The sequence below is a fragment of the Alosa sapidissima genome, chromosome 3, assembly GCF_018492685.1.
Source record: "Alosa sapidissima isolate fAloSap1 chromosome 3, fAloSap1.pri, whole genome shotgun sequence".
Lineage (NCBI taxonomy): Eukaryota > Metazoa > Chordata > Actinopteri > Clupeiformes > Clupeidae > Alosa > Alosa sapidissima.
In genome coordinates this window covers 16651321-16675013 of record NC_055959.1, presented here as the reverse complement: position 1 = coordinate 16675013, position 23693 = coordinate 16651321, and the positions used below count along the sequence as shown (strand labels likewise).

General features: G+C 42.0%; 1 protein-coding gene and 2 long non-coding RNA genes across 4 annotated transcripts in view; 1 reads left to right on the top strand and 2 right to left on the bottom strand.

Annotated features, from left to right (window-relative positions):
- Window positions 1-23693, bottom strand: part of LOC121705228 (adenosine receptor A1-like) — a 119178-nt gene that overhangs the window by 65929 nt on the left and 29556 nt on the right. The window lies entirely within an intron of this gene.
- The window catches only part of LOC121705233, a 116228-nt gene that overhangs the window by 63248 nt on the left and 29287 nt on the right, over window positions 1-23693 (top strand). The window lies entirely within an intron of this gene.
- LOC121705231 lies at window positions 10863-13030 on the bottom strand. Its single transcript, XR_006030738.1, has 2 exons — window positions 11996-13030; window positions 10863-11446 (listed from the first exon to the last, which is right to left on the bottom strand). It is a non-coding gene; the product is annotated as an uncharacterized LOC121705231 (long non-coding RNA).

The window sequence follows — 23693 nt, the reverse complement described above, 5'->3', positions numbered from 1 at the left end:
AAGTCTGCACCACCACAACCACCAAGGGAAAAGGACAATGAGTCTCAGCAGGCTGTCCATCTGGTACAGGTGGTTGGATAGGCTGTGTGGCTTGTGAATGTCCATGAGCCTCAACAGTCCTAACCATTGGTGTGTCCCATGGAACAGACGTATGGACCAGTTCTGTGCATACCTGTGGCAGTGGCCACACCACAGCTTTGAAACATCTCAGAAGGTATATTCTTTGAAACTGGGAAAACATTATCTGTAAGGTAATTTTAGAGCAGATGTAAATTTACAATAAAAGTATACATTATTTTGTTCTACAGGTTTAAGAAAGCAAAATGTCTATTTGTTAACAGTGTGATGTAGGCTACATCCTACTAAACTATGCATAAACATTTAGATTGCATCTTTTGGAGAAAGAAAAACACGGATACTCACATAAGATCTTGATAGGCTGTGTTGCTGGTGGATGTCTGTGATCCTTAGCAGGCCCTGTGATTGGTGCAGGTCCCTCACAAGGCTGCCTTCCTGGAGGATATCCGTGATCCTCAGCAGGCCCTGTGTCTGGTGCAGGTCACTCGGAAGGCTGCATGGCTGGCAGATGTGACCGGTGCTGTTCTTTGGGAAGGCTGCGTTGCTGGTGGATGTCCGTGATCCGCAGCAAGACTGGTGCAGGTCACTCAGAAGGCTGCATGGCTGGCGGATGTCTGTGTCTGGTGCAAATCACTCAGAAGGCTGCGTTGCTGGCGGATGTATGTGATCTTCAACAGGCCCTGTGTCTGGTGCAGGTCACTCAAAGAGTGCGTTGCTGGCAGATGTCCATGATCAGCAACAGGACCAGTGCAGGTCACTCGAAGAGTGCGTTGCTGGCTGGTGTCCATGATCCGCAGCAGGCTCTGTGACTGGTGCAGTTCATTGGGAAGGCTATGTTGCTGGTGGATGTCCGTGATCAGCAGCAGGACCGGTGCAGGTCACTCGGAAGGCTGCATGGCTGGCAGATGTCCGTGATCCGCAGCAGGCTCTGTGACTGGTGAAGTTCATTGGGAAGGCTATGTTGCTGGTGGATGTCCGTGATCCTCAGCAGGACTGGTGCAGGTCACTCGGAAGGCTGCGTTACTGGCAGATGTCTGTGATCCGCAGCAGGACTGGTGCAGGTCACTCGGAAGGCTGTGAGGCTGGTGGATGTCCGTGATCCCCAGCATGCCCTGTGTCTGGTGCAGGTCACTCGAAAGGCTACGTTGCTGGGCCTTGGCCAACATTTTCTGTATGGTCATTTGACAGCAGATGTACATTTACAATAAAAGTCTACATGATATTGTTACACAGGTAAAATAAACCAACATGTCTTTTTCTTAAAGTTTACATCCTGTCAAATGTGCATGAATCAGAATTAGGATGCCTGTCTTTGAAAAAATGTACAATTAAATATAATGGGTACTCACATAATGTTAATATGTCAGAAGATCATGACAGCATTTCCGACTCCAAACCTCTGTAGTGCTTGGTTCAGTTTTGTCTTACAAAGTAAAACTTCTTGCAGTCCAAATTCAGTCCATTGTTTTGTGGTGGTACAGATCCAGCAGTGAAATTTAGCAATATGTTAGTAAACAGATTCCATATGCCATTATGAAATTAAATTCATAGAACATAAGTAACTTTTCTGATATAATATCAATAAATCTTCCTTCTTTTTCCTTCTTTGTAATTATCCATGCCAAAACATACTTCACAATAATTGATAATAATATAACAAAACAAAACAAAATAAGAATAGTTTGTTCAATGTATCAACAAGTAAAGTATCATGTTACACACCATCTAAATTAGTCCTTGGTATGATAACAAAACACTTAAAGTACAGTCGCAGCTAAAACAAATCAGTCCCACAAAAAAGAACAGAACACAAAAGAACAGCCTAATACAAAATCAGGTCTGAAATGAAAAACAAACAACGCATTACACAGGCAGAAAAAATAAAACTTAAACCATTAAATATGTCTTATTTCAAGTAGTTGTACAGGACTAATGGCTGAACATTGTCCTGGGTTGATTAAGTAGCCAACTGAATTGTCCTCACCCAATCTAAAACTTAGAAACAAAAACAAACTTCCTTCTCTGAATTCTTCATGTCAAAACACAGCATTTTTACATAAACAAAATAATTATCTAAAGTCTGTCAATATATTGTAACACATTTGTAAATGAAATGACCAACTGATGCATATTTTAACTACTTTAACAATGCAATTTAGTTTTATTCACCATGTGTATTAGACCCTGTTTACAGAACTGCATACCAAGTGGACAGTGCTGAATATGTAAATGACTGCTAACATGTATTTTCATCACTCAGACAAAAATGGTAAGGTCTTTTCCTTCTACTATGTAAAGCGACCTTGGGTTTGAGAAAGGCGTTATATATAAAATAAACATATTATTATTATTATTATTAATCAGTTCAATTGGTATGAAAGATACACAGTGCTAAGATGCCACTTGTCAGTCTCGTAGACATAGAAATCACTGCTAAAAATGGCTGTGTAGTCCGACACAGGAATAATGGCTGTTGCTGCTGTTTTTTTTTATCCAAATGGTATTCTTCTGAATGTGTCCTCTGAATTTCCCCCTTTACACATCACCTGTCTCCAGTTAGCGTGTTTACTCACATGCTTGTCTCAGCAGACTGCATTGCTGTCCATGGCTTTCATGTCCTTCAACTGCCCTGGTGCTGGTGGCAACTCCACCAAACAGAATGTCCTTTGAGATTCTGCCCTTTTATAAGAAAAACTGGTGTTGCAGCGAGATGAGGCTGGGCCTCTGACCTGTGTCAGCTTAAAGGGAACAGAACTGATCCCACAGTAAATGACAGAGTTTGTATGTAATCAGCACTATCTCAAGTGATCTTGTACACAAGGTATCATCACTTTACTGTACCAAAGCATTTGTCAGTATGACACCAATAAGGGTGAAGCAGGAACACTTTTTGTGTCACACAACTGTATATGTTGAAAACTGTAGCATGACTGTCCACTTGGTATAATTCTATAATTCATAAAAATGTTGAACAAAAAAGTTCCCTGTATGGGGGCCATTTTCCAAAAGAAGTTGCACTTGGCTTGATTGGTTTTCTTAGTTTGTTTTCATCATTCTTACATAATCTCGGGACAATTCATTCATACATAATTTATTCTTTCACTTCATTGAAGATTTAAGATATTGTCCTTTAACTCAGTGTTGCAATAATAATACCAGTCTTCAACTGACTGTAATATATGACAAAAAAATAATGTGTAAAATAATATGCTTAATTTTATTTTACTGTTATCAATTTTATTTGTAGGCTAAAATTGAACAGCTGTGTTTGCTGTTATTGACTGTTATCGTCTTAACTGTAATTCACTGATAATGTTAAGGTTTTACTATGACGGTAAAGATAAAATCATTCCATTAGCTATATAGTGCTATGTCTGTCCATTAATTAAAACTTTAATTTGGACTCTTTTTAGCATTTAAATGCATTACGCATAACTTTGTGTAATGGTGGTGTAATGTAACCAAAATGAAATAATTTGACAAACATTAACAAGACATAGTCTAAAATGCTTTAGACAATTAAGGAATGGTCCGCTGACTTTAAAAAAATGTTAGTTGCCTATATAATAAATCAACTGTATAGCTCCCTGATATTTACATATTCATCTGTATATCTTTACCGTTATTTGCAACTTCTTTTGGAAAATGGCCCCCATACCCCTCCCATCCCTTGCAAGGACCGTCCAGTGTTATGCTCTCTCCTTGCCACCACCCACCCACCCAAACCCCACTTAGCGGACGGAATATGAAGTGAACTCATAATGACGTCATGTGTAACAGCCAGAATATAAATGCCTACCTATTCAAAGACAAATATCATTAATCACAGAAAACATTACAACAGTGAGATCAGTATCGCTTCATGAAAACTGTAGTATGTCTGCACAACTTCAACAACAACATCTTCTGTGCCTTTAATGTAGACATGATCTATTAATGTACCTTTTTCAGTTGTGGCTGCTTGCACATGTTGAGTGTATCCATGCCGTTCCAATAACTTGAGAATTGTAGACGATACAAAGATGTCCTCATTGAAGTCTCCCATGATGAGTTTCCTCCCAGGATGCTTTTCAAGTTCAAAGATGACCTGTAATAACTGTTCTCGAAACATGTCAATCTTATAAGAGCTGGGCCTGTACAACACAGCAGCAGTCAAATTTGCATGTGGTATTTCAAAATACAGACATTCCAAATTGCATCTTTCTGGAATTGACACCTGCACGTCAACGTTTTCTGAACAAAACAGACCAACTCCACCTCTTTGTTGTTGTTTCAGCGCTGCAAAGGCTGGCTCGGAGTCATTGTAACAGTTTCCTCTCGGATTGTGTTTGAAGACGTATCCTGGAAGTTGTGGCTCTTCATCAGTGTCTACATTGAGCCACGTCTCTGTTAAGCAAATACAGTCAGCATTCATGAGGGCTTTATGGGATTGAACATCCTGAATGTGAGCATTCAAACTCTGCACATTGTGAAGTGCTACTGTGCACACAGGGTTCATGTTGGATAAAACAGACATTCCAAAGTTAAACTCAGGCAAGCTTTTCATAGCTGAATCTACTTTGTTATCACAAAATATGGCAGATTCTTTGAAGTCCTCAATTATCAGCCCACCAAGAGTTCTCACGCGACTCAATGCAACGTATGCTTGCCCTGGAGCAAAGATCTTCTTGAGTGATACAACAGCCCTTTCAACAGTAAGCCCTTGACATTTGTGTACAGTTACTGACCAGGCCAGGCTAATCGGCAGTTGCCTTCGTACTCCACCATTATTAGCCACTTGTTCCTCTTGCACTTCCACTATCGTTGAACGTTCAGAAACCCTTTTTGCTTTTGACCTCTGGATCTTTCCTACATTAGGGTCTTCAAAGTCCACATGGATAGCTGCAGGCATGTCATCGTCTTGTTGACTTTGAATGATTTCCACGACTGTGCCACATGCTCCATTGACAAGGCCATCAGACACATCTATGTTTTTCTTCAACATGACCCTTGCTCCAACACCCAAGGAAACACATTTAGGCAAGCAAGAGTTGAAAACTTTTGTGTGAAAGCCAAATTTCCGTTCCATTCTTCCAGTTTTGGGATTTCGGACAAAGTCTTGAGCACGTATGCTGATTGCGTCTGGGCAGGTCTCTTGCAGTCTCTTCACGTTATATTCATCAACCTCTGCATTTGTAGCATACACATGAATGTCTGTAGATTCCTCACCAGTTTCACGCTGCCTCAGTGTGAGAACATCACAGTCGGTGAGAGGTTCGTTCTTTTTACGGACTCTGAGACGATTAAGCATTTCCGCAAATGCTGCATTTTCTTGTCTAACAACTTTAGTCAGTTCTGCAACCTCAAAGTTGTTGTCCCACAGGTTGGCTCCTTTGTTTTCAGCAAAAAGAGGCGTGCCTTTCACGGGCTTGAGTTGAAAAAAATCACCCACACAAATCAGGGAAACTTTGGCAAACAAGGAATAATCACCAGTCTGCTTAATTTGACGCAGTCTACCATGAATGTAGGCCAAAAGACGGTGGTCGACCATGGACACTTCATCAATGATCAGAATTTGCAAGCTGCCCATTTTGGTTCGCAAAGAATTGACTTTCTCATCACCTAGTGGTTGATATGGCAGTTTGACATTTGCACCAATGGAGAATGTATTGTGAATTGTTGCAGCACCAATGTTATATGCAGCCACTCCTGTAGGTGCTGTTAGAAGCACAGTGAGATCCTCAGGATTTTCAGCAATCTGTGACAACAGCCTGGTAGATTCGTAATGTATCGCTTTGATTAAATGGCTTTTCCCTGTTCCTGCTCCACCAGTAATGAATAATCGCAATGGTTCAGGATTTTGTCCAAACAGTTTCTGCAAACACCACTTACGAACAGCATAGAATATGGCAGACTGTTCTTCATTTAATGATCGCAATAAATGTAATGCATCTTGTCTGGGCATTGACACATGATTTGTTTCCAAAGTGCATGTAGTCTGTGGGTTTGCTGTCAGGTCAGGAATGAGTTTGTCATCATCATCACCTTCATCATCTACAACCTTTTTTTTCATCAGATTCAAACAACGAAGACGTTCCCTTTCTGTTTCAGGACATATCTGAGCCCAGGCATCTTCTAGATCAATTTTGTCTTCCAGCAACTGTTTAGCTCTATCAATCTCATCACTTTCTTTTTCAAATAAAGCTTTGTTGGTATCCACAATCGACTGCACTCTTTGAACATCAACACCACATTTCACTGCACCATTTTTATAGAAATCCTCATATGTATCAAACTGGGGCGGTTTGAGGTGACAGTCTTCATAGTAAGGCAAAAACAGTTGCAGCAATGAATGGAAGTACTTTTCGGGGTTTTTTGTGGGAGAAAATCTGGGATACCTCACGACAGCAGGTTCAGTTCGGGTCCTTCGTTTCACAAAGCCACAGTTGTTGTTGAGCTGTACAATGTCATGTGAATCTCTTTCAGCCGGAACCTGTGACTTTGGTAGAACTCTGTATTCAGAACAAAAACTGGCCAGGCATAAATCCTCAAATTGTGCATTCTGGGGTCTGCTCTTATACCTCTCAACCACATTGGTCATCCAAATGCTGCTTTCATCATTACACTGTTGGAATTGGGCTTTACTTTGGAGTAAATGCAGAGGTAAACTCATCCTAACAGGATTATCACCAACTGGAATGAACTGTACGTCGCGAGAGCATTCTTTCAAGTGCATGTGTGTTAATCGATAAACTGCCTCTTGGGCTGAAACTTCTCTGTTGTGTAGGTATACACTTCCAAGCTGTTTGAATGCTGCTTTTGCATCAAGGTTGCCATTCATTGACTCGTCTTGGGCACGTTGTAAGAGCAAACCCATTTCTTGTTCTGCTTTTGTGATGTACGACAGTATGTAGACCACAACTGAAAAGGCATCTGTGACATACTGGATATCCATATTGCCTTGCCAAGCACGGAGTAAGTCTTTGTTGTACTGGTTCACCCAAATGTCTCCAGGACTTCGTTTCAGGACAATGCTTTTCTTTTTGGAACATATGTTGTACGCCTTTTCAAACAAATCTTGATCTATCCCAAGAGACTCAAAAAATGCATCGGCTGTATCAAAATCCATGTCAGGCATGGTCAACGCAGTTTTAACATTCTTTATTATTGCACTCGCACTTGTATTGTCATCATTGCCATTCAAGTCCTCACAGTTACCGCCTCTTGTGATGAAAGTACAGCTTGATGGTGGCCGTGGGAAGTTGAACCTGCACACTGTGTTTTTCTTGCGGCAAGTCTTAGAGTGTCTTGTGCTGTGCCTCTGTACGCTGCTCACAACCTCATAAAGCTCTGCATCTGTTTCTGGTGGAATTTCACAGGTGATGTATGTATCTATGAACTGTGCCACTTCATCATCACTCTCTTTATCAATCTTGGGAGCATTTTCAACCCAAAAAAGACAGTGGACATGAGGAGAACCACGTTGTTGAAATTCAACACGATAAAAGTAGTCCTTTATTTTCCCTATGGGTTCTGCTGGCGACATGATTACATCACGGAGAAAGCAATGCCATCGGTGATCAAACATTCTTGCCGCTGTCACAGGGTTTTGGCGTATGAGTCCACATTTGTCAGACCAGTCAAGATCGTCAACAGACGTTTGTTTACCTTCTATTCTTAGAATAGAGTTCAGCATTTCAGGCCATCTCAAATCTGCAGAGCTAAAAGATGCAAAGAATGTGGGTATGGAGAGTTGTCTTATCATGGCAAATAAATCTTTCTGAACTGACATCCAGTATGGAGGTGTGCCACGAATTCCTCGTAAGAACTTGTATCCTTCGTCATTGCGCAATATTTTACCCAAGGAGTCTGAGTTCAACAACATGTCTGGTGATGCGTCTTTCAGAGGGGAGTTGCCGCCACCTTTGCGTAACGCCACTGATACACCAGATACAACTTGATGCACCTCTGATATGTATTGTGCGTAAAAAATGAAGTCTGTGTTCTGTGCAAAACGCCCATCTGCATTCAGAATGCGTGTATTCAGGTACCGAGACAGAGTTATTTTGGACTCTCTTTCATCATGGAATGTAGGTCCACCAGATGGAAACAAAACAGGGAAACATTTTGCCTCGTTGGTTTTATCGGACAGCAGCCTCACTGGACTGTTACCTTCACCTGGTGCCACATTAAGTATGTCCTGAAAATTCTGATCAATGATCTCTGAACCCAGATCGACAGGTTGTAATGATGTATCTGACAAAAGCCCATTCTGGTCTTTGATATAAGTCACATCTTCCTCTGCTTGCTCTTCAGGAACATTGTCATCATCACTGTTAGCAGGTGTTTCCTGTTTGGTGCTTTCCTCATGCTGGTCAGTGCCATTCAGAGAGTTTACCCATTCGTCATTCATAGTCACATCACCATACCATTTATTGTTTGCCATCAAATACCTCAGTGCATTTCTGACACGATCAGTGTGGACATACATGTACTCGTAATGACCTTTATATGTCAACTTGCGTTTCAGTTTCACTCTTATCATCTTGTCATCACATTCATTTCTTGGGAGTATATTTGTCACATTTGTGTTATTAACAGGAACAGAGACGCAAGGACCATGGCAAGCTCTCTGGCGGCCTCGAGGCAAACACAACAGCTTCATGAAGGGAATGTGACGTGCAATGAGATGTTGTTCCAAAGAGTTCAGACATTTAAGTTCCGGTGGAATATCATCCAAATGCATGTTGTTTGTGACACTCTCTTCGGGAAGTTTTCCTCCAAGTATTTTACGATGACATGTATGGCAAATCCATAATTTGCTTAATGGACTATCAGACAAATGACATTTCTGTTCACATTCATCATCACACACATGTAAATATTGCAATGTTATGCATCTATTAGCCAATGCAGCCACTTCTGCTCCTTTGCTTTCATAGTAATGTCTTTTACACTCAACCACCTGCTTCCTGAAGAGTAAACGATGACAGACTGAGCATACATATTCAGGACCACGGCTGACCTCCTGACGAAAATGATCAATAGCCAAATCAATGTCTCCCTGTTTCTTCTGCCATGTTGAATAATTTTCACAACCTTTTTTGATTTTGTTTACACGGATGTTTTCATTTTCTTGATACTTCCACTTATTATGCTCTTTAATTTTGTTCTGGAATCCAATGTTTTTCTTGTATTTTGTATGACTGTAGTCACGGACAAGATTCTGGAATGGCCCGTTTGTCTTATATTTGGCTTTGGAGTAATCACGCACATAAGTCTGAAAGCTCTTGTTTGTCTTATATTTGACACTAGAATACTCGCGTACCATTGCTTGGAAGGAAGCACTTTTCCTATATGTCATTTTAGAGTAGTCACGTAGCAATTCTTGATATTCAGGATCAGATGTATACTTATTCCGAACACGTGCACGCTTTCTCTCTCTGTAATCGCTGTCATTGTGATATCGCTGGCGATCTTTCTTTGCTTTCACATTTTCTGATTCATCGTTCAGCTTTCTTTTTCGTGTTGACCTCAACTTGTCATCAATCTTTACAGGCTGGCATATTCCTGCGCAACTTCTTGCATCTTTGTGTTGAACACATATTACAACCTCATAATGACTGCCAGTGTGATTTAAATAAATGCAATTCTCTCTACATGTCTGTGAGTCTGTAGGTCTGTGCATATTCCATCTTCCATCATTGAAAGTAAATATAGTTGTTTGCAATAAGTCAGCAGCAGCAAAAATATCAATCTCTTTTGCCCATGAACCACAGTAGTAGATTCTTGATTTACTCACATAATCCTGCACAGATGTGTATTCTTCCCTCAGATATGTTTCAAATTTGGCGCTGTTTCTCTGAAGGTGTTTCACGACAGCCCGTCTTATTTTCAAATGCTTGTCTTCATTGTGACAAATGCTAAAGGCTAGGCTACGGTAAAAGCAATTCCCATCAGGTTTTATGCTTTTTATCTTACAGGGAGATCCCATGTCATCGAGATCAATGGTTGCCATTAAGCTCAAATCAACATTTTCATGTTGAAGCTCTAAACGCGTGCACAGTGCATCTTGGTCTTGACGAGTTAAAGGTTTAAAAGCCTGTTTGTGAAATCTTATATCACTTATAATGACATAATTTGCTTGCACATCACACTGTAAAGGTTGAAAAGACTGTTCGTGCGCACCTGCATCAATAAGAATGACATCGTCTGTTGCAATGTTGTTTCGCTTAACACCCTTACTGGGAACTTGTCTCAAAACGTCACTGTACAGTGGTCTACTGTTTACATTAGAACAAGCATTTGTGTCTGGTATGGTCTGTGAACATTCTGTGCTACTTGTGAAATTAGCTGCAACTGTAGACGACCCACTTACAACTCGTTCACACACTTTAGGCTTACGCTTCACCACATCGCTGTAGAGTGGACAGCAACTTGCAGAGCTCGTTGAATCGTCCATCTGGGCGTTGGCATTAGTTATTACTGTGACTCCAGTTACCTCAAACCTTGGTGTGCTTATGCCAAAAGCTCGTGCAAAGTCGTAAACAAATGTGACCAGGGAGTGTATAGAGCTGAAGTATGCAACACAACTTGTCCTCTCACCTTTCTGGTTGACGTTTCTGTTAGCGTGTGAATCAACAAACGCAAACCTTGTTCCTGCATTCACTACAGCACATGTGTTAGCACAAATGGTCAACAAACAAGCATCATTACTAAACAGCGCACGCTGCAGTGCTACATCAAAAGGCATGGCAACATCACGTAAAGCATCGTCATAGTCATCAACCTGAATAAATCCAGTGTAAGAATCAGCAAAGTTTATTGAGAAATCACAATTCCACACTTCATATTGTCTAGGCAATTCAGACACAGCAATGTAACCCCTTCCTTGGTCTCTTATTTTACCCTGTGCACTCATTGACCTGTAAAGAACAGTTCCCTTAATCAAAACATCATCAAGATCTCCAGTTTCCCAGCTCCACACGTTCTTCATCTTGGACTTCAAAACAGCAGTCAAACTGATGGCACCACACTGCTTGTTGCGCACATTTCCAAACCGTGAATCGCCTTGATGAAAAGACCCCATCAGCACAGATCTCTCTGGGAAGTCAACAGATTCATTCAAAGAACAACAATCAGTAGCATTATTGTCATGGCACATATTCAGAGAGTTGGTAGAGTTTGTTTGAGAGTTGGTAGAGTTTGCTTGTATTGCGTCCGAAGACTGTAACTGGCATTGTAACTGGCATTGTAACTGGCATTGTAACTGGCAGTCCGAAGACTGTATAGCGTCCGAAGACTGTGTGTGGGCTTTTTTACGAGGACGCCCAACCTCGTCACAGGAGACCAAGTCAACCTGCGCCACCGGGGACCTCTTGCACGGCACCTGTAACACAGAAAACCCATCATAAGGTTACCAAGTCTAACATATCATACTTCTTTAATAATTTCATCATTAAAGCAACTAATATACTCATACTTTCAGAACAGTAATGTATATATATTTAGATCATAAATATTCAGCAACTTCTTAAAAGGAAATATGGCGAGTTTTCACATAGGTCTCCGTTTCTCATGGGTCACTGAGTACTGTTGGTATGAAACAAAGTCAAAACAATCAGTTTTTCCTAGTTCGAGTTGCTACAACCAGCAGCTACCGGTAAAAACAAACGTTTTCATTTTTTGTACCGACAATACTTGAGAAACGTAGATCTATGTAAGAACTCGCTGGATTTCTCCTTTAAATTAGACATGCAGCACATCCTTCATTAAAATCAAATACATTCAAAATGTAAGGGCATATTTCAAGCAAACATAAAAACTACTGTAAATAAGAATTGGGAGAAACATATCAAATGTGTCCAACATTACATGTTTCTTATTAAACACACAATCATAATACATCAGGACAGATAGTTAAGCTCAACAGCCTGACCTCAGTGGACCTCAAGTCAGCCTGTCTCTTCTTGGCCGCCCTGGACCGCTTGCTAGGAGGCGCCATCTGAAAAACACACAGAAAACACATCAGAAATCTCATACAGTTACACTGAAATATTTTTATCAGTTCTGTTGAACGCAGGCTTGTGCACAATTCCGAATTTTAGAATTGGCCTACATTCAATTAATGAATTGGAATTTGAATTGAATTGGCCCCACCCCACAGAATGTTGAATTTGAATTGGAATGACAGGAAGTGGAATTCAATTCATGGCAACACACAACAGGACAAATGTGTTGAATCTCACATACATTCAGTTTTGGGAAGGTTAGTTTGGAAATGTAATTGGTTACTGTTGTCAATTATAAGTTGTGTGTTTGTTGCGATCATATCTGACATATATTGTGAAACTTCATTGTTAAACACTACCCTTAAATTATGCATATGAATTTTAATTCTACTTCCTTTAATTCATATTGTAATTCTACATCCTGTTGCACAAGCCTGGTCGAACAGGCAATAACAATGTACATATTTACATCATAAGGATATGATGTAAATATATCTAATATTTATCAATCAAAACGCTAACCTAAAAACAAACAAACAAAATAAAAATAAACATTCAGGTGTCAACCTATCCCACCTCAGTGCTGTTCCTGAACATGAACATTGAATAGTGGTGGCTCAGTAACACCATTTAGCTTACATCCTTAAACAGAACAGCGCCAAATTGATCAGAAATACTATCAATTTGTGCTACAGCATCTCTCCACAACCTACAATTTTGCTTCTTTGACTTCATGTGCAAGGGTAGCCCACACTGCATTCATCAAAAGGGGTGATATGTCACTTTATAGCTATTATTAATCTGCAAAACGAATTGACATCTGGAGGATTGTTACATACCACTAGGCACATACACACAAGTACCATGAAATGGAACCTGTTGCAAACATTTACAGCTACAGAGTTAGGCATGCACATTCTTGACCTAAAGTACAAGGCATATGAGACATAAATAAAACTAATGTATCTGTCAATGCAGCATAAAAGTTTCTAAATTTCCCTAGAAGTTGTACTGTTTATGTGATAGTATGCAACATAAAAGCCCTGAAACTTTTAACACTTACCTTTAGTATGTCAAAAAGCAATCCAAAATCTGGAAAATATTTAATATATATATAGGTTATGAAAGATACAAACTTAGCATTTACAATGACAGATAATGTACTTTAAACTTACAAACGTGTGGTTTGGCTTGTAACCATTCTTAAAATCTACCAATGAATTCTTCCAATGTATACATAAACAGGCTTGAAACATTCAGTTAACATGAAAACTAGCAGAATTGTTAAATTGGTATAAAACTAGCAAATTAGCTACCTAAAAGACATGCAGGACCTGCCACATTCTGTATTGAGCCAGGATGAAATCTGTATACTATGCCTTCAACATTTACTGACAGCCTCATAACTCCTAGATATGTTTTATTATAAAACATGCATATTTTCATTGTAAACACACAAACTTCTTATCATACAGGACTGTATGACATTGCATTCAAGAGTATTAACACCAAAGTATACATCTAGTCCCATATCTAAACCCAAACGAGACACCTCATAATAGTCATGGCATTGGTGGTCAGAGAAAAAAACGTCATACATTTAATTAAACCATCAAAAATACAATAGGCCGTTCGACAACTGAATATAGCCTCCAGAAAACAATAATTTAGACCAGGTCGCGTGCAACGAAATTGCTTGTCGCCTTGTGTGACCTTTTGCAATAGCAGCTACGCCAGTTCAAGAGTCTTTTAGCCATAACTTACCCTCGTAGCAATATATTTAGCCGCCAGAAACATTCCCCCCTCGCGTTTGAATGCTTGCTGCCAAACCACACCAATTTAACCTAGGTTACATCACCTGTTTAAGATTAATTAAATAACTGTATTTCTTAAGAATTACACATGCTTGCCTGCCTTCGCAAGCGGTCTTGCTGAGCCAACATCCAACATCAACTCATCTTAGCTCGCTAACGTTATGTTCTCCTGTTAGCTGCAAACACTGCTAGGAGTCTGCCTCTGATTTTCAATAGCAAGTAAACAACGTGAACTTGCATTCCTAACGGAGATGACTCAAAAACAACCAACTTCACAGTAATGTACCACGTTTTCTAACACACTGCTATTCAAGAAGCAGATGTGAGTTCAATTACAATACAAGGTTAATTGCTATCCAACAGCGCTAGCCTACAGCATGGCTGAAGCATCGTCCCAGTAATAATAACCTTTGACTGTATTCGACTATACAACGTTGTTCATGAGATAACAGCCAGTTCTCAAGACACTGCCTGCTTCAATCTGATTAACATTTTTGATTTATTAACGTTACAAATTCACATTTACACAACCGCTACCTTTCCTGCCTGCCCTGTAGAGTTTATCGTTCATAGTGTGACACGAACACGTTAACAAATGTAACAAAGGTGGCTATCTAGAGGCACATCAGCTAAACATATTTTAATATTTTCGTGAGTTTATTCTGTTATAAATACCTCAAAACCAAATATACCGACATATCAATTAATTTTCACGAGACATTACACACACGTCTTACCTTCAGCCAGCAATCACCGAAAAGGAAGAAGGTTCGTGATCACGGGCGAACTATTCGATGTTAATCGTCATAATAAAAGTCCCTAAACTTTTTCAACTTAATTTGCCATCCCCTGATATCAAAATATTCAAAAGATAACCAAATGTACCATCCACACAGTGGATGAAATGAAATTGTAACATTCAATGTTTTTTTTTACTCCTTTTTTTGGTTCTTTTTTTTTTGGTAATGAAATCAGTTTGTAGCCGTTTCATTAAAACCCCAAAGAGCAATTGAATATCGGAGCGTCTGACAATAGCCGATTTGATTTAGTAATGAAATTACTAAAAATGAACATTTCAGTTACCAGCTAAATGAAAGCACCAGATTTTACATTAGACTTCTATTCTTTAGCCTACACCCTACCGCGAATAAGGACATAGGTCTAGTACAAAACGCTGACCATTTGAAATAACAATGCTACAGACATCACGCAAACAAAAAAAAAGAAACACATTTTCCAAGTGCTTTTTCACCCTGTATTTTTCTCTTTTGCCCATTAAAAGGCAGGCTGTTAAAACAAGTCAGTTTACAACCCCGAAGGCTATCACTTCTGTGTCACTGGTCACGTTCAAACACGCAGTCAGGGTTGATATTAGCCTATGCTTCATGAAACTTACTTCAATAAGGCAAGGGTGACCTAAGTTTATCAGTTCTATTGAGGCTATAGTTATCGAGATCGCAATCACCACAAAAGCGGGCCAGGTCTAGCCTACTTCAAGACAATATTAGACTAAAAGCACAACCAGACTACAACCACAGCAATAAAGCCTAAGGATATAAAAAGCTATTCAATTTCTGCCTAGAAGCCATCACCCAAACTATCCCCTCCCCAATTCCATCAACCCCAAAACAAGACATGATTGAGAAAAGATCGAAAGAAATCGTAAACTTTATTTTAAACAACCAAATGCAAGCAAGAATTTTTTAACAAAGTCAAGGCAAACGGAAAAATAATCAAAACACCACAACATAACACATCAACACCCGTAACAGCCAATAGAAATTGGTGGCGAAGCCGCCAAACAGGAAGTGAGCTCATCTCAGCAACCCTGCCATGTATCATAACCAAACTTACTACATGGATTCATGACCCCATTAGGAGGACGCTCAAAAACTTTGGTGACCTTTGACCTGTAGGGGGTGCTGCAATTAGCAATATTGCATTTTGATCTGTAGTTGCTGATGTGTTTTATCAATCTTTTATTTTTTGATGTGAAACTCATGACAACATGTTACATCCAGTTAATTCTAATGCGTGCGTGCAAGGGCAGGGCAGGGCAGGACGGGGTGGGACGGGCTGGGGTGATTAAGTGGGGGGGGGGCTGGCTGGCGGAGGCGGTGGCAATAACTCAGCCCTGTTTCAGCCCTACAAAATCAGCTGTTTTGATGTGACACTTGTTGCAAGTGTTGCTCGCGGGTGTCTGCCGAGTTCTATCTTGTCGCCGTGGCTACTCCGGCCCATACTGCTTGGCCCCCTCATTGCTGCTTGCAGCTATATTTGGGGGCCAAGCAGCGAAGCTGCGAGGCAACCATTGTGTTTCTATTTGTTCTTATTATTATTATTGGGGGCCAAGCAGCGAAGCTGCGAAGGCACCCATTGTTATTGTTAGTTTTCTTATTATTATTATTCCTCTGCCATTGAAGTCTATGGCAGCCCATAGAACCGTCTGGTGAAAAGTTGTGAAATTTGGCACACTAATTAGGCTGCGTCCCAGAATTAATTTCACCAAGTTTCGAGTCCACACCACGAGCGCTCTAGCGCCACCAACAGGCCAAATTTGGACATGCGTTCATGCATGTAACTTCTGACCCGTTGGCCCGATTTTGAAAAATGAGGTACCATTGGAATCCTTGGACCAGGCCGAGTTCAACGCACCCTATGACGTCATTTTCCGCCATGATGGATTTTCCGCCATATTGGATTTTATTGAAAGTGAAACTAATTTTTCACAGGTCACAAATTTTGTCCGATCGTCACCAAACTTGACATACATGATCTTCAGACCAAGCGTCACAAAAGTTGTGGTGTTTTGTCTTCGGAACTATGACCGTTCACCCGTAATATCCAATCGAAATTTGCGGCGAAGCCGCCAAACAGGAAGTGAGCTCATATCTCAGCAACCCATTGATCTATCATAACCAACCTTAGTCCATGGACTCAGGACCCAATCAGGGGGACGCTCAAGAAATCTGGTGACCTTTGACCTCTAGGGGGCGCCGTAATTAAGAAACATACCTTTTGGCCTGTAGCAGCAGTTGTGCTTAGAATTAAAACCCACTAGTGGTGTCTGGTACTACTGTTGAATGTCCTTAGGCCGACCCAATCCAACTTGTGATGTCATCGTAATTGATTCGGCCGCCATATTGGATTTAATCAAAAACACGTACAAGTTTTCGCAGGTCACAAATTTCAGCGGATCCTCACCAAAATTGGCAGAGACCATCTTCAGACCATGCCTGATGAGTGCATTGCTTTCTGGAACAATTGACAGAAGCTTTGGCCTGTACCAGCCAATCAAAATTCGCGGCGAAGCCGCCAAACAGGAAGTGATTTCATATCTCAGCAACGCTTTCATGTATCAAAACCAAACTTAGTACATGTACCTCAGACCACATCGGGAGGACGCTCAAGAAATTTGGTGACATTTGACCTCTAGGGGGCTCCGTAATTGACAAAAATGCATTTTGGCCAGTAGTTGCTGATGCGCATTATTTTGCAATGGAAGTCAATGGCAGCCCATAGAACCGTCTGGTGAAAAGTTGTGAAATTTGGCACACTGATAAGGGACAGTCCCATGATTAATGTCACCAAGTTTCATGATGGCACCTAGAGCACTCTAGCGCCACCAACAGGCCAAAGTTGGACGTGCGTTCACGCACGTAACTTTTGACCCGTATGGCCGATTGTCAAAAATGAGGTATCGTTGGAATCCTTGGACCAAGCCAAGTCCATGGTCTCAGGACCCAATCAGGGGAACGCTCAAGAAATCTGGTGACCTTTGACCTCTAGGGGGCGCTGTAATTAAGAAACATGCCTTTTGGCCTGTACCTGCTGTTGTGCTAAGAATTAAAACACACTAGTGGTGTCTGGTAATACTGTTGGAGGTCCTTAGGCCGACCCAAGCCAACTTGTGATGTCATCGTAATTGATTCGGCCGCCATATTGGATTTAATCAAAAACACGTACAAGTTTTTGCAAGTCACAAATTTTAGCGGATCTTCACCAAAATTGACAGAGACCATCTTCAGCCCATGCCTTATCAGTGCATTGCTTTCTGGAGCAATTGACAGAAGCATTCGGCTGTAACAGCTAATCGAAATTTGCAGCGAAGCTGCCAAACAGGAAGTGAGCTCATATCTCAGCAACCCTGCCATCTATCATAACCAACCTTACTACATGAATTCATGACCCCATTAGAAGGATGCTCAAAAACTTCGGTGACCTTTGACCTGTAGGGGTTGCTGCAATTAGCAATATTGCATTTTGATCTGTAGTTGCTGACGTGTTTTATCAATCTTTTATTTTTTAATGTGAAACTGATGACAACATGTTCCATCCAGTTCATTCTAATGCGTGCGTGCAAGGGCGGGGCGGGGCGGGGCGGGGCGGGGCAGGACGGGGTGGGACGGGCAGGGGTGATTAGGTGGGGGGCTGGCTGGCGGAGGCGGTGGCAATTCTCAGCCCTGTTTCAGCCCTACAAAATCAGTTATGTTTTGATATGACACTAGTTGAAAGTGTTGATCGCGGATGTCTGCTGAGTTCTATCTTGTCGCCATGGCTACTCCAGCCTATTCTGCTTGGCCCCCTCATTGCTGCTTGCAGCTATATTTGGGGGCCAAGCAGCGAAGCTGCGAAGCCCCATTGTTTTTCTATGATTTCTTATTATTATTATTATTTAACATCTTTCTTCCGCCATGGGAGTCTATGGCAGCCCATAGAACCGTCTGGTAAAAAGTTGTGAAATTTGGCACATTGATTGGGGACAGGCCAATAATTAATTGCACCAAGTTTCATGCCGGCACCTCCAGCGCTCTAGCGCCACCAACAGGCCAAAGTTGGACGTGCGTTCACGCACGTAACTTTTGACCTGTTGATCCGATTTTGAAAAATGAGGTACCGTTGGAATCCTTGGACCAAGCCGAGTTCAACGCACCCAATGACGTCATTTTCCGCCATGATGGATTTTCCGCCATATTGGATTTTATTGAAAGTGAAACTAATTTTTCACAGGTCACAAATTTTGTCCGATCGTCACCAAACTTGACATACATGATCTTCAGACCAAGCCTCACAAAAGTTGTGGTGTTTTGTCTTCGGAACTATGACCGTTCACCCGTAATATCCAATCGAAATTTGCGGCGAAGCCGCCAAACAGGAAGTGAGCTCATATCTCAGCAACCCATTGATCTATCATAACCAACCTTAGTCCATGGCCTCAGGACCCAATCAGGGGGACGCTCAAGAAATCTGGTGACCTTTGACCTCTAGGGGGTGCTGTAATTAAGAAACATGCCTTTTGGCCTGTAGCAGCAGTTGTGCTTAGAATTAAAACCCACTAGTGGTGTCTGGTACTACTGTTGAAGGTCCTTAGGCCGACCCAAGCCAACTTGTGATGTCATCGTAATTGATTCGGCCGCCATATTGGATTTAATCAAAAATACGTACAAGTTTTCGCAGGTCACAAATTTCAGCGGATCCTCACCAAATTTGGCAGAGACCATCTTCAGACTATGCCTGATGAGTGCATTGCTTTCTGGAACAATTGACAGAAGCTTTGGCCTGTACCAGCCAATCAAAATTTGCGGCGAAGCCGCCAAACAGGAAGTGATTTCATATCTCAGCAACGCTTTCATGTATCAAAACCTAACGTAGTTCATGCACTTTTGAGCCCATCGGGAGGACGCTCAAGAAATTTGGTGACATTTGACCTCTAGGGGGCTCCGTAATTGACAAAAATGCATTTTGGCCAGTAGTTGATGATGCGCATTATTTTGCAATGGAAGTCAATGGCAGCCCATAGAACCGTCTGGTGAAAAGTTGTGAAATTTGGCACACTGATAAGGGACAGTCCCATGATTAATGTCACCAAGTTTAATGCCCGCACCTCAAGCGCTCTAGCGCCACCAACAGGCCAAAGTTGGACTTGTGTTCACGGACGTAACTTTTGACCTGTTGACCCGAATGGCAAAATGAGGTATCATTGGAATCCTTGGGCCAAGCCGAGTTCACACCCCCACTCACCCTATGACGTCAATTTTTGACCTCTGTGTTTAAATCACAGCAAGTGTGATCATATCTCAGTCAATCTTTTATTTTTGATGTGAAACTGATGACAGCGAGTTCCATCTAGTTCATTCTAATGTGTGCGTGCAAGGGTGGGACGGGGTGGGATGGGCAGGGGCGGTTGCGGCGGTGGGCTGGCTGGGGGAGGGGGCGGCGACACTCAGCCCTGGTTCAGCCCCACAAAATCAGTTATGTTTTGATGTGAAACTTGACCTTGTAACTCAGCCAATCTTGGGTTGTATGGCATGGAACTTGCTGTGACTGCTTAAGGCTATATGTCTGATGCAACGGCATTGATTTACATGGTTAATCTGGCCTGCTGATCTCACTGCTTGGCCCCCTCATTGCTGCTTGCAGCTATATTTATTATTATTATTCCGCCATTGAAGTCAATGGCAGCCCATAGAACCGTCTGGTGAAAAGTTGTGAAATTTGGCACACTGATTAGGGACAGTCCCATGATTAATGTCACCAAGTTTCATGATGGCACCTAGAGCACTCTAGCGCCACCAACAGGCCAAAGTTGGACGTGCGTTCACGCACGTAACTTTTGACCCGTATGGCCGATTGTCAAAAATGAGGTATCGTTGGAATCCTTGGACCAAGCCGAGTTCAACGCACCCTATGACGTCATTTTCCGCCATGATGGATTTTCCGCCATATTGGATTTTAGTGAAAGTGAAACTAAAACTTCACAGGTCACAAATTTTGTCCGATCGTCACCAAACTTGACACACATGCTCTTCAGACCAAGCCGCACAAAAGTTATTCTTTTTCGTCTTCGGAACTAAAACCGTTCGCGCGTAACAGCCAATCGAAATTTGCGGCGAAGCCGCCAAACAGGAAGTGAGCTCATATCTCAGCAACCCATTGATCTATCATAACCAAACTAAGTCCATGGACTCAGGACCCAATCAGGGGGACGCTCAAGAAATTTGGTGACCTTTGACCTCTAGGGGGCGCTGTAATTAAGAAACATGCCTTTTGGCCTGTAGCTGCAGTTGTGCTTAGAATTGAAACCCACTAGTGGTGTCTGGTACTACTGTTGAAGGTCCTTAGGCCGACCCAAGCCAACTTGTGATGTCATCGTAATTGATTCGGCCGCCATATTGGATTTAATCAAAAACACGTACACGTTTTTGCAGGTCACAAATTTCAGCGGATCCTCACCAAAATTGGCAGAGACCATCTACAGACCATGCCTGATGAGTGCATTGCTTTCTGGAACAATTGACAGAGGCATTGGCCTGTACCAGCCAATCAAAATTTGCGGCGAAGCCGCCAAACAGGAAGTGATGTCATATCTCAGCAACGCTTTCATGTATCAAAACCAAACTTAGTACATGTACCTCAGACCACATCGGGAGGATGCTCAAGAAATTTGGTGACATTTGACCTCTAGGGGGCTCCGTAATTGACAAAAATGCATTTTGGTCAGTAGTTGCTGATGCGCATTATTTTGCAATGGAAGTCAATGGCAGCCCATAGAACCGTCTGGTAAAAAGTTATACAATTTTGCACACTAATTGGGGACAGTCCAATAATTCATTTCACCAAGTTTCATGCCGGCACCTCAAGCGCTCTAGCGCCACCAACAGGCCAAAGTTGGACTTGTGTTTACGGACGTAACTTTTGACCTGTTGACCCGAATGGCAAAATGAGGTATCATTGAAATCCTTGGGCCAAGCCGAGTTCAACACACCCTATGACGTCAATTTTTGACCTCTGTGTTTAAATCACAGCAAGTGTGATCATATCTCAGTCAATTTTTTATTTTTGATGTGAAACTGATGACAGCAAGTTCCATCTAGTTCATTCTAATGTGTGCTTGCAAGGGTGGGACGGGGTGGGATGGGCAGGGGCGGTTGCGGCGGTGGGCTGGCAGGGGGAGGGGGCGGCGACACTCAGCCCTGGTTCAGCCCCACAAAATCAGTTATGTTTTGATGTGAAACTTGACCTTGTAACTCAGCCAATCTTGGGTTGTATAGCATGGAACTTGCTGTGACTGCTTAAGGCTATATGTCTGATGCAACAGCATTGACTTACATGGCAAATCTGGCCTGCTGATCTCACTGCTTGGCCCCCTCATTGCTGCTTGCAGCTATATTTGGGGGCCAAGCAGCGAAGCTGCGAAGGCACCCATTGTGTTTGTTAGTTTTCTTATTATTATTATTATTATTATTATTATTACGCTTCCGTCATTGAAGTCAATGGCAGCCCATAGAACCGTCTGGTGAAAAGTTCTGAAATTTGGCACACTGATTGGGGACAGTCTCATGATTAATTTCACCAAGTTTCATACCGGCACCTTGAGCGCTCTAGCGCCACCAATAGGCCAAAGTTGGATGTGCGTTCACGCACGTAACTTTTGACCCGTTGATCCGATTGTCAAAAATTAGGTATTGTTAAAATCCTTGGACCAAGCCGAGTTCAACGCACCCTATGACGTCAATTTCCGCCATGATGGATTTTCCGCCATTTTGGATTTCATCAAAAACACTAAAAAGTCTTCAAAGGTCACAAATTTTGTCCGATCGACACCAAATCTGACACACTTGATCTTCAGACCAAGCCTCACAAAAGTTATTCATTTTCGTCTTCGGAACTCAAACCGTTCGCCCGTAACAGCCAATCGAAATATGCGGCGAAGCCGCCAAACAGGAAGTGAGCTCATATCTCAGCAACCCATTCATCTATCATAACCAATCTTAGTACATGGACTCAGGACCCAGTCAGGGGGACGCTCAACAAATCTGGTGACCTTTGACCTCTAGGGGGCGCTGTAATTAAGAAACATGCCTTTTGGCCTGTAGCTGCTGTTGTGCTTAGAATTAAAACGCACTAGTGGTGTCTGGTAATACTGTTGGAGGTCCTTAGGCCGACCCAAGCCGACTTGTGATGTCATCGTAATTGATTAGGCCGCCATATTGGATTTAATCAAAAACACGTACAAGTTTTCGCAGGTCACAAATTTCATCTGTTCTTCACCAAAATTGGTAGAGACCATCTTCAGACCATGCCTGATGAGTGCATTGCTTTCTGGAACAATTGACAGAAGCATTGACCTGTACCAGCCAATCGAAATTTGCGGCGAAGCCGCCAAACAGGAAGTGATTTCATATCTCAGCAACGCTTTCATGTATCAAAACCAAATTTAGTACATGTACCTCAGACCCCATCGGGAGGACGCTCAAGAAATTTGGTGACATTTGACCTCTAGGGGGCACCGTAATTGACAAAAATGCATTTTGGCCAGTAGTTGCTGATGCGCATTATTTTGCAATGGAAGTCAATGGCAGCCCATAGAACCGTCTGGTAAAAAGTTATACAATTTTGCACACTAATTGGGGACAGTCCAATAATTCATTTCACCAAGTTTCATGCCGGCACCTCAAGCGCTCTAGCGCCACCAACAGGCCAAAGTTGGACTTGTGTTTACGGACGTAACTTTTGACCTGTTGACCCGAATGGCAAAATGAGGTATCATTGGAATCCTTGGGCCAAGCCGAGTTCAACACACCCTATGACGTCAATTGTTGACCTCTATGTTTAAATCACAGCAAGTGTGATCATATCTCAGTCAATCTTTTATTTTTGATGTGAAACTGATGACAGCGAGTTCCATCCAGTTAATTCTAATGCGTGCGTGCAAGGGTGGGGTGGGGTGGGACGGGCAGGGGCGGTTGCGGCGGTGGGCTGGCTGGGTGAGGGGGCGGCGACACTCAGCCCTGGTTCAGCCACACAAAAT